The following is an 11,328-nucleotide window of genomic DNA, read 5'->3' on the forward strand; positions in this document are numbered from 1 at the left end:
CAGCATCTGACTAGGCCTAAACATTCTGTAAGCCTGCAGGCACAAAACAACAGGTCCACGTAGAACACGGCTTTTCAATTCCAGGCCTCCAGGGCAACAGCTGTGACGTGGCCCCGGAGGCCTGGAATTGAATAGTGCCTTTGGCGTAGAGAACCGTCACGTTAAATCTAGTAATGTAGACTTTAACTTTAGTGAGGAGAAACCTTAGCGAGGCCATCATAAAGTGCCATTCAGTGACAGACACGCTAAAAAGGTGTTTTTACTCCTTTTGCTCCCGGCTCATCTGTGAAATCGCAGGCCAGGGAGGGAGGGAGGGAGGGAGGAGGGATCAAAGAGGAGGGCACTGACTGTGAACTGGCCGCAGACATTTTTCTGGAACCTCGGGAACAAAACAGGCAAGTCTTGACAATCTATCCACCACTGAGTCGTCACACAATCAGTTGCAGGAAACCGATCCCTTAAATAGCAGTGATTCATCTCTTCATCGCACAAAGTCAGTACACAGAACACAAAGAACCCCTCTCTCTCTCTCTCTCTCTCTCCCCCTCTCTCTCTCTCTCTCTCTCTCTCTCTCTGCTTAAAAATACTGCTTCTCCCAGCTTTCTTTTGCGTGTGATTTACCGGCACTGTTTAACTGCGGGGCAGTATCTTTTATCGTTACATGATCTGGAGCTGGAAGCTGACAAAATGGAATCTGTGGCGAGAGGTGAGTGTCTGTTCTGTGGAAAGACGAGGAAGAGGGGAGGGAGAAGAATCTGTGCGGTAGAAACGTTTGCCTAAGTGCAATTCTGATCCTCTCTCTCAGCTTATTCAAAAGAGCCTCTCTGTGTGTTCTATTCCATTAAATGCCTTCTTCCTAGACCTGATGGAGAAAGTCACATTACTGGGGAGTGGGTTATCCCAAACAATGTAAAGCACAAGAACTGGCTGAAAAGCAACGAACATAAACACAATCCATTTGTGGGATTTAAGAGAGAGGACACCCTCGAGGGACTGTTATTATGTAACACAAACAGTGTGTGTGTGTGTGTGTGTGCACACGTGTGTACCCGTTAGCGCATGGGCGTATGTGTGAGCGTATGTGTGAGCGGGATGGTACTGTATGTGTGTGCCATTTCTGATTCAGCCCTGGTAACGCTGCTCCCAATATGGCTGGGAGCCAATTCCTACAGTAGCATCATGATGAATCTGAGGGGAGCCTCTCTCCGTCTCCCTCCACTTAGCCTATGGGGCTATCGTTCACTGGCTAATTGGACGGACCTGCCTCTGGCCTCAGCTTAAAGGTCCAATGCAATCGTTTTATCTCAATATCAAATAATTTCTGAGTAACAATTAAGTAACTTACTGTGATTGTTTTTAAATTAAAATGGTCAAAAAGAAACAAAAAGAGCTTCTTAGCAAAGAGCACTTTCTCAAGCAAGAATTGTGCTAGGACTCTCATGGGAGTGGTCTGAGTGGGAAGTGGAAAACTGAAGTAAAAAAATGGTTCTCTTTATTTGACTAGCCAAGTCAGTTAATGAAGAACAAATTTGTATTTGGCCAAACCCGGGCCAATTGTGCACCGACCCTACGGGACTCCCAATCACAGCCAGATGTGATACAGCCTGGATCTGAACCAGGGACTGTAGTGATGTCTCTTGCACTAAGATGCAGTGCCTTAGACCACTGAGCCACTCGGGAGTCCAGAGAGGTTCGGAACTCTCTTTCTTATTGGTCTATTAACTCATTTACCGCATGGTGATGTCACCATGGAAGGCCAAAACTCCATCACAGCAAAACAGGCTGAAATGTATTTTTAAACAACATTATCATCATTTTCACCATTTCACAGTATTATTCCAACCGCATAGTGTAGAAATATATATAAAACTGTTGACTGCACTGAGCCTTTAATGACACGCTGATGTGACTGTGTGTCATCAGACTGAACACAACACACGTTCACTACTGTGGGACTTCATTCATACAGGCTATACAATTGATACTTGGCTACATAAATTAACCATAAAAATTAGGATGAAGTTGCCTCTGGAGTAGACATCTAAGGTGAGCTTGACCCCCCCCCCCCCTTAATGGTTACAGTTACGATTTAGAGAAAGAAGTGCATATGGCCAACTTGTACCAGGAGCGCACCACTGTCTGTCTGAGTGAGTGACTGAGAGGTCGCAGCTGCTCCGGCGGAGCAGAGCAGAGCTCCATGGCTCAGTGTCATCCCAACAGCTTTGACCATCTACCAAGACGACGCGTAAAGGTCACTCACAGCAGCCGCCAACGCAGCTGTCACGCCTCTTCCACCCGCCGCCCTCTCTCTCGCCTGCCCGGCCGGCTCTGGGTCGACCAACAAACCGACCAACACATCATACCCTGCAATAAATCCTCTCTCTGTACTCTCCCTGTTAGCCTAGCTCAGCCTCAACATGGTATTCCATACAAGAGATAGTTTGAAATACAAGATGATCACCAAAGTTCATCTACAAGCTAACATCCAACCTAATAGAAAGCACAGGGGGAAAGATGAGAGATGTCCATCTGTCTTGATTCCTGCATTACTGCGTTTCGATGGCTAAAGTTTCCATTAAATGAATCGCCTGTCTCAATCAGGGAGTCAATAAAAGGCCCAATCCTGTCAAACCCTGGGGGAGATGTGTGTGTGTGTGTGTGTGTGTGTGTGTGTGTGTGTGTGTGTGTGTGTGTGTGTGTGTGTGTGTGTGTGTGTGTGTGTGTGTGTGTGTGTATACTTGAAGGGAGTGAAGAGCTCTGACAGGTGAGTGATTGAGTGCTTTCATTTCCCTCCCTGTGTTGAGATCACACACACACACACACAGATGTTGTTTCCGCTTCTGGTCCATGCTTAAATTAGCTCTAAATATTTGGATTACACGTGGGAGCTCTCACAGAGGATTTAGCCTCCGTAGCCTGCAGGCCAGGGGGATGTGTGGATGTTTCCATCTTTGAACAAACATAAGACACACACACACAGACAAACACAAGCACACCGCACAAACAAATACAACCTTGCCACACAGGCACACACGGGTTCAAACCACAACACAACAACCACAAAACACCAATCCTACCAAGGCCGACTACACTGCAACCCAATCCATGGATGTTATTATGTAGTCTAAGAGTTTCAGTTAGTAGAGGGTGGATACTAACTCCAGACACTGCTCCCATGCAGCCCTGAGAGCTAGTAGAGGTCAGTGCCCCCCAGCCTGAGATAAAGGCGTCTCCCCGTCCGCTCTCCGAGCGCCTGCTTGGGTAGAGGCGTCTCGCGTTACAGCTGTCTCTCAGTGTCATCGTTTAGAGAAAGGGACAATGCCACAAGGCAGGCAGCTAGCCTTTCATGGCGGCCGTGAACAACAACAGCCACTCTGGGGCAGACGGGGGGGCAGACGGGGTGAGTGACGGAGGAACGGTTTCTCTGTTTCAACTCCCGCCACATTGAGACTAGAGGCGAGATCACCACAGCATGTGTCTAGGCTATCTGTGGAAGAGAATGAGGTCTGAGAGAAAATGGTGGCACATTTTAAACTTTCCATTTCCTTCTCACAGGCCTTTAATGAATGACTTGCTACATGTGGTTCCCTGCTTTTTACTGCTTGTAGGCTAAGTGTCTTTTAGTTATTGCACAAGCACACATGTACGGGAAAAGACGGACGAATCCTGATGGAGAACAGATTGTGGAACATCAAATGAACCGATAGAATCCGTCCATTCCCAGGAAGAACTCCACAGTGCGTCTGTGATAGTCACGCTCGTGTGGATTACTTGAATCCCCCTCTTCCCGAGGTGAAGTCCCTGTCCTGACGTCTAGTTCTAAAAACAGCCAGTTAGCTCCGGGTCCAAAAATGACTAATCCAATCAGGAGAATGTTTAGGCCGCAGCTCTGTTACTAGGTAGGCTGAGTCAAGCTGAAAATCACCATGACATGCAAAGGCCTAATCTATACTGTAGGCTACATTTTACGAGATGAGTAAAAGACCATATCAAACAGAGTCTTTGAAAGTTTAACACTGGCGGACTTGCCATTAGGCAGAAGAGGCAATTTGCTACAGGCTTCACATCATCGTCAAGGGGCCTCATGAACTGTGCATAGTAAAAAGAAACATATGTTTTCTTTTTTTAAACAAATTTCAGTCCCTGATGAGAGGAGTACAATGAAATAAAAGCAGTGGAACTGGCTTCGAGGACCAGTGTTGAGTTTGAGGGCTCTAGGGGGATGCAATACATATTTCTTTAGTAAAAAGACAGGCGCTGCTGAAAATACCACCATCGTTGCCAAGGCAGAGGACATGTATGTACAGCCCATGTGTCTTATGCTGTCTGGCCAAAAAGAGTATGGCATGTGATACTCTTTTTGGCCAGACGGCATCAGATACATGGGCTACATATAGTAAGACGGAGGGGTGCTTTTTCGCTCGCTCAGATGCTTTCTCCAGTGAAACAGTTTCATCCACTTGTGAGTGGAAGGCAAGTTGGCGGGGGCACAGTGCACGGTTCGGATGCTGGAATTGTTTGGATGGACGTGGGCAGACTGAGTCACTAAGTACGCCCCTGAAGTTTATGCATATTATCTGTGAATCAGCTCTAGTAAAATACAACAGATATAAGCAACTGTCTGCTGCATGGATATAGCCTAGGTCTGAGGCCTCTGCCCTTCACTCCTGCCCGACTCGGACAAATGCAAGCAGGACGGTTTACAAAGAAGTCCTTACACTGTATGGTTACTGCTGACCAACACAAAATTAGGCTATTTCATTGCTGAACAGAGTCCTTCTTTCCCCCATCCCTCCACATCCTTGTCAGTTCTTATGGCGCTCAGTTAAAATTAAATATTTAAAGTTCTGGCTAGGTTGCAGCAGTCTGCCAGCACAGCTAAAATGAAAAGCCTTTGTGGCAGCAGTGACCAGATTTTAAATGCTGGACGATCAATAAATAAAAGGTTGGTTGTTGAAGCGCAACCTCAGAGTGTGTGTGTGTGTGCCTGTGTGTGCGTGTGTGTGCCTGTGTGTGCCTGTGTGTGTGAGTGTTACCTTTTAACAGCCACCCAGGGGCTACTCCATCCTCCTCAATCCTGCAACCAGCTGTCCTAGTATGATGAACAACATTGACCATCCCGGGCACCACCACAATATAAAACTTGACACATCCAGAGATTCCCACATGCAAACATATTCCTATCCTCAATGCCAACAACACTTCAGAATTCCCAGCATGTGAGAGATACTGCAGATACGTGAATAGAGCATGCAGGCTGCACACTATTTTAGTAGAGAATGTAAAAAGGCGATAAGCCAACCAAACAGGCCTAGGCTAAGCTATACTACGATTGGTATTTCCAATACCGTCCCCATTATCACAGTCGGCAGGGACTCAATCACTGGAGCATTCCAGGCACGGCACGCACAGGCAATATGAGGGGGGGGGGGCAAAAAGAAATGGATGGCTCGCTGGTGAAGACCACTAAAAACAAGCCCTTTCTAATAGTGGATTGCTCCTTACGCATAGCTTAGGATATACCCTCCTTCAGATGATGTCGTTCAAAAGCATCAACCTTGGACCCACTCTGAAGGACTCATGTTGAGCAGAGCTGTGGTTTATCTGACTCTTTTGTCATAGGGTATCAAAGCCATACACGTTTAGCACGGCTACAGACAAGACAGGGCGGCTGGCGTTAAGCAGCATGCCTAGCTAATCTACTACTAGGCTATGAACGGAACCATGTTGTTTTGGGAAAAAAGGATCGTCTTCAGTAGTCTAATCTTGGCTCAGTTCCTACATCAGTTAGCCTAACCGATGCTCTTAGTTCTCATCAGGCTATCAGCATCTTAGATTGAAGTGTGCTCATTCAAGACAGAAGGAAGGAAACTGTAAGGCCTAATGCCTGGCTACTGTAAGGCCTAATACCTGGCTACTGTAAGGCCTAATACTTGGCTACTGTAAGGCCTAATACCTGGCTACTGTAAGCAATAGCCTACAGCTGAAATTAAAGACAGTTTTTTTGTCTCTGCCTCAAACACCCACACAAACCAAGTCAATAGGCCTGGTTTTCCCTTTGCGACTGTTTTGAGAAAACTGGCAGGTTTTATGATACAGTACAAAGAAGGAAAAATGAATCGACAGACAGACAGGCTAGCCTACTCCTTTACAGACTTTCTGCGGAGCTCAAGCACTTTGAAAATGAGGCATTACTTGAGGGAGAAATCGACCTCTTCACCTTGCCAGTGAAACAACAAGCATCCTGACAGACACAGACAGACAGACCATAAAAAAATAACCTTGAGTTTCATCAAGGAAATTCTCACATTGAATGATAAATAGGAAGAAGCCCAGGGGACAGACAAAACAAAGACCTTAGCAGCTGAACGCCTCCTTTTCTCCCAAACATGGCCTCCGTGTCTTTGGTATTTCAGAAACAAACTGAACTTGGCGTGACCTGGTTGTACAAAAGGCATTTATGCTACCATTTTTGGAGTCTACGAAAGCAACAATAACACAGAGATGATTTGTACGTGTTAAACAAGCCAGACTGCTGTTTAACTGACATCTGCTTGTACCAGTAATGCTCCCCCTTGACAGTTACTTTCAGTTCATGTCACAAACTGAACCAGGCCACCATAGAAGCCCATAGTATGTTCTTGCATATTGCTGACATTCATCTTGCATACTACCACCATGTTTGTAAAATGGATGTGTGTGCTATAATGTAGGCTAGGCTATGTAAAAATGCATGTCGCTACTTAATGTCAACTTAATGTACAGTGTGACTAGAATAGCAAAGCGAAGGTGAAGTAGATCATAGGAGCACTAACACACTTGTCATACTGTCATTAACTTATGTTATGTTCTGTCAACAGTTGTGTGAATGAGTATTCGCAACACTTGCTGCAAGGAACATTTTCAGACTTGACAATCATCGTGCACAGTAACAAAGGTTCAATAGCCAACAATAATAATCAGCAGTAGCCTAATTAAACATTTTGGATTTTAAGCCAATTCCTGCATCCCTAAAGGGCCATCAATTTCACCACGCATCCTTATAAAAGTTAGTACATGACTTCTGAGAAGATTGGTGTGTGTGTGTGTGAGTGTGTGAGAGAGAGAGAGAGAGAGAGAGAGAGAGAGAGAGAGAGAGAGAGAGAGAGAGAGAGAGATATTGAAGTAAATACAGGGTTGGATGACTCGGTGACAATCCAGCTTTAGGTAATTAGGCTCTGGTTGATTCATTTCACATAACACAAAACAAACTTACTTCCTCTTTAGAGTTGAAAACTTAAAATGAGTGTGAACATCACACCACCACCACAGTGCAGAGATTTCACAGACTTTACCCAACTGTTGGTTCCCTTACCACACATAAGATATGTTTACAGAAGCTAATCAATCTCTGTGTAGGCCATACAAAACAACATAAACAAGGAAATCAATGCCAGAAACAAACAATGTAGAACTTCGTTTCCAGGGTTACAGTAATAAATGCTTCGTTACAGTGTCTCACAAACAATGAAGGGAAACATTGAAACTAGCACAAGGAGGTGCAGTATAGGAATATAGCATGCTAATCAAATTCCGTGCACACTGCAATCAGTGAGAGCCGTGTGGGCATTGCGTTTAAGATCAATTGAAAGGGTGGCAGCATAGATCGAGACAAACTGCTTGATTGTTGACTGGATAACCACCCTCACCTCATTTCAAAAAGACAAAAAATGATGGACACCAAAGCAGGCACGTTCCTCTACCATTATTAGCCCTAATTTCAATAGTACAGGATTAGACAGAATAGACTTGTGTGCATATGGGATTGTCTGTAGAAAAGCTGTCCAAGTTTTGTCAGTTTCGGCACCCCCAGACACAGGGGCTCCTAAACCTAATTTCTCCTAATCAGCTTAGTCAATAGCAACCGTTTGGTGCAGCGTTGGGTAGACATGCAAATAGGGCTTAAACATGTCTATCTTTAATTCCTGAATGTTCAAGTCAAGCGGAAGTCCTTTTTATCTCCTGGCAAAGAAAACAACATTCTGTGGGGGGGGGGGAAGAGAGGGAGAGAGGGGAGGCGAGGCAGAGAGAGAGAACTACAGTTGTTTTTTACTTCTCTTGGCCAGGCATGGAAACATCCCTGATTTGAGTGTGCTTGAGGTAGCACAGTTTGCTTCCATTTCAAACCAACATCACAAACAAGCCCTGACAGATTTGTTCTCTCTCACTCGCATTATGGGGAAACACACAGCAACACAAGTATATTAGTGCTCCTCTGCCCTGTTCTGCTGTGTGTGTTCAGCTGCAGCACACACACACACACAAAAGAAGCTAACAATAGCCGTTTGTAATAGTGGTGGAAAAATGGGAGAGACTGTTCCGTTTCAATTCACTGATACCACTAATGGCTTCTTAGCAGCTCCATGAAATCAAGCAGCTGTCATGTCGATGCATCAGCACAGGGAGAGGAGCCATTCCCAGAAGGAAAAAGGCATCGCGCCTCCCTCAGCAAGGATGTTTGGCTAAGCATCTGCTCCGGTGCACTTTAGCTTTGCAGCAGTAAATATCCAAACAAAGAGGGTGGGAGGTGAAACGATTAGTTACCCTATCACAAAGCATCATTGTTGTTGTTCTTTTACAACAACTGCTTGTGAGACAACAACTGGGATCCATTTTAAAGACTATCACACAGGGATATGGTGGATGGATGATCACCAGAACAACTGGTGATGAGAGTATAATCTCTAGTGTGACAGGAGATTCTTCGATGATAAACTAGACAGTTTGCTACTTTGGGCAGCCGATGTTTGAAATCTTTCCTCGGCTATAACATCAACAAAACACACAAATGAAACATGTTATAAGTTATAACATGGTAATAAAAAAAACTCAAACCAGCCTACTGTCATCGCTACCTACTGTCTCTGTCACACCTTTGCCATCTTCTCAGAAATGAGCTTTACAATGACGAGATTGTGGATAACGAGTAGGCTACATGTTGTTCAATAGCGCATACCACTTATGGCATGATAATTGGGCCCAGACCTATAGTCATCTAAGGTGAACATTGTGATATTACCAGTAGATAAGCCTAGGCACACTATCTTTGCCTTTTATGTGTAAACAAGTGTCAACGACTCCCACAATGCAAATGGGAAAAAAAAGAATACTAATAATGCTTTGCTTGACTAATTAAAAGTTGACATTTGTGTAAACATCCATAGCTGTTGACCAATGTCTAAACGCATTAGACTACTTGGCTATTAGTCCATTCAACAATATTTTTTTTTAAATGCAATAGCAAAACATGATGATACACTGGGCTATATGTCATAACATCATTCTGATATAGCATATTTATTCTAATCGATTATGATTAGCCCGTGTAACCTATTGCCTAATTCCAGCGGTTGAACGTTTAAAACACATAATATGTGCTATTCATGTTATTGAACAACAGTGTTGTGACAAATAACATCTTTATCAAAGTGTCATTGATAAACTAGAAATCGTGCATGTAGAAAATACCTAACCAAGTTCAGTGAGAGAAAAAAAATCGAGTTTTTAAAGGCAGTTTGCATGCCATCTCCACCTGCCACTACTTATTAAAACACACCGTTGGTGTGTTTTGCGCGTTCAAAAACATGTATCCGATTATTGCAACACTGTATAATGTCACTGTAACGTTGTAGCTGAATCCCACTATTCTTCAAACGCAACACCAAATTGTTCCTCCTTCCAATCACAGGCTAAATGTTGCCTACATTTCTCTTAAACTTCACATGACGTCACCGTCTACATTTCTTTTCCCAGAGTCTAGTTTAAACTTTCTCTATGTAAAACATGGATACGTTTCCTTCAAGCGTGGGGTGCTTAGGGAATTTAAATCAACCAAGATGGCGAAAGGCTTGTTGTTTGGAAGGGTAGAAAAATGGAGGATATTGTAATATACACAAAGGGATACATTTCAACGACTCGGCCAGGCAGCAGCTGCTTCTTGTTTGAGGAAGCAACAAAAGATAGCTTTAGCCAGTTGTAAAAAAAAAAAAAGAGCCTGAAACTCGACAAAAACATCAAACTAATTTTACTAATAAGATGTGTAATTTTACCTGGCAAACCATAACACAATCTATTATATTGTTAAATCAAGTATTTATGTTTATGCTTACTAATTATTTTATTTTCGCATTGAAGAGCTATTAGCTGGCTCGGATTTTGCCCTGTCTGTAAACGGACAGCTAAATAGACCAAAGGTAGCTTGTGCTCCCTACCTTCATTGACTCCCACATCGTTCCTTTAAATGTGCACAAAAAAATACTAGCTAACTTATATATAACAGTGGGTAAAAACATCTTCAAAAAAGTTTTCCTGAACTAAATAAAACAGTTTTTATTTAAAAAAAAAATAGAACAGTTCAATTAAAAGCGCACGAGAGAGGACACAAAGACGATTCCGACTATCAGGTCACAAACTAGCTTGATCTGAGCAACGACAAAAAACACTCCGTTTACTCTAGAAAACAACTTTGGTGTAGTCTATTATTTTACCATGCAGTAAAGGCGCACATGCCGATTGCTTAGAATAACATTGTGTCCATTTGATAAGTTTATATCAATCTGCAGTTGACGATTGAGGGACACACGCAGTAAGCAAAGAAACTACAGCTCGCCTCGCGAAACAAATCAAGCCAGCTACATCGCTTGTTCTATGATATAACAGACCGTCTTCTTTACCCCCACCTTGAAATAAGAGGACACTTACCTTTAGTTTCGACACTAATACTTATTTCCAACGGGATTTTGTTTCAAGTAATACTTCGTGTAGCCTTCTAGCCTCTTTTCGATTTCGTTTTGAAAGAGGCCGGTAACAGATGATAAAGAAAGGAATTGGGCAGTAATTGAGTCTCGGTGTGAGTGAGTGTGTGTGTTAGTTACTAACAGCAGATTGAAGGAGACTCTTCTCAAGGTTTATTCAGCTCCACTTCAAGGAACCAAAGTGACGTCAGCTTACAAGCTGCCACAAAAGAAAACTTGTATTTGGCATTAATAGAGATCAATGTTTGTTTTAATTAGGAAAACAATAGTACACTACGTTTAGACAGTTGGACTATGACTAGGGCTATACCATGTGCTAATGTGACAAACAAAAGCATCTATTGAATTGATTCAAGGATGAGGAATCTTATTGACTTATTTTGTTTGTTTATTTGTTTGTTTTTCGAAAAGTTATGTAATTGATTATTCATAATCATTGATATTATTAATAGCATCATGCAAATAATGTATGGAATGACTGAAACTTCTCAAATTTGAATGATTAGTTTCAGTGCATGTTCCATAGGCTAGATAT

At 43.2% G+C, this 11,328-nt stretch overlaps 1 protein-coding gene across 1 annotated transcript in view; it reads right to left on the bottom strand.

Annotated features, from left to right (window-relative positions):
* LOC135543516 (bromodomain adjacent to zinc finger domain protein 2B-like) overlaps window positions 1-10,563 on the bottom strand; it is a 92,416-nt gene extending 81,853 nt beyond the window's left edge. The window contains 1 exon segment of the mRNA XM_064970845.1: window positions 10,251-10,563. The gene's annotated coding sequence lies outside the window, so the exon portion shown is untranslated.
* Between the last annotated feature and the right edge of the window lie 765 nt (window positions 10,564-11,328).

Source organism: Oncorhynchus masou, chromosome 7 (assembly GCF_036934945.1).
Source record: "Oncorhynchus masou masou isolate Uvic2021 chromosome 7, UVic_Omas_1.1, whole genome shotgun sequence".
Lineage (NCBI taxonomy): Eukaryota > Metazoa > Chordata > Actinopteri > Salmoniformes > Salmonidae > Oncorhynchus > Oncorhynchus masou.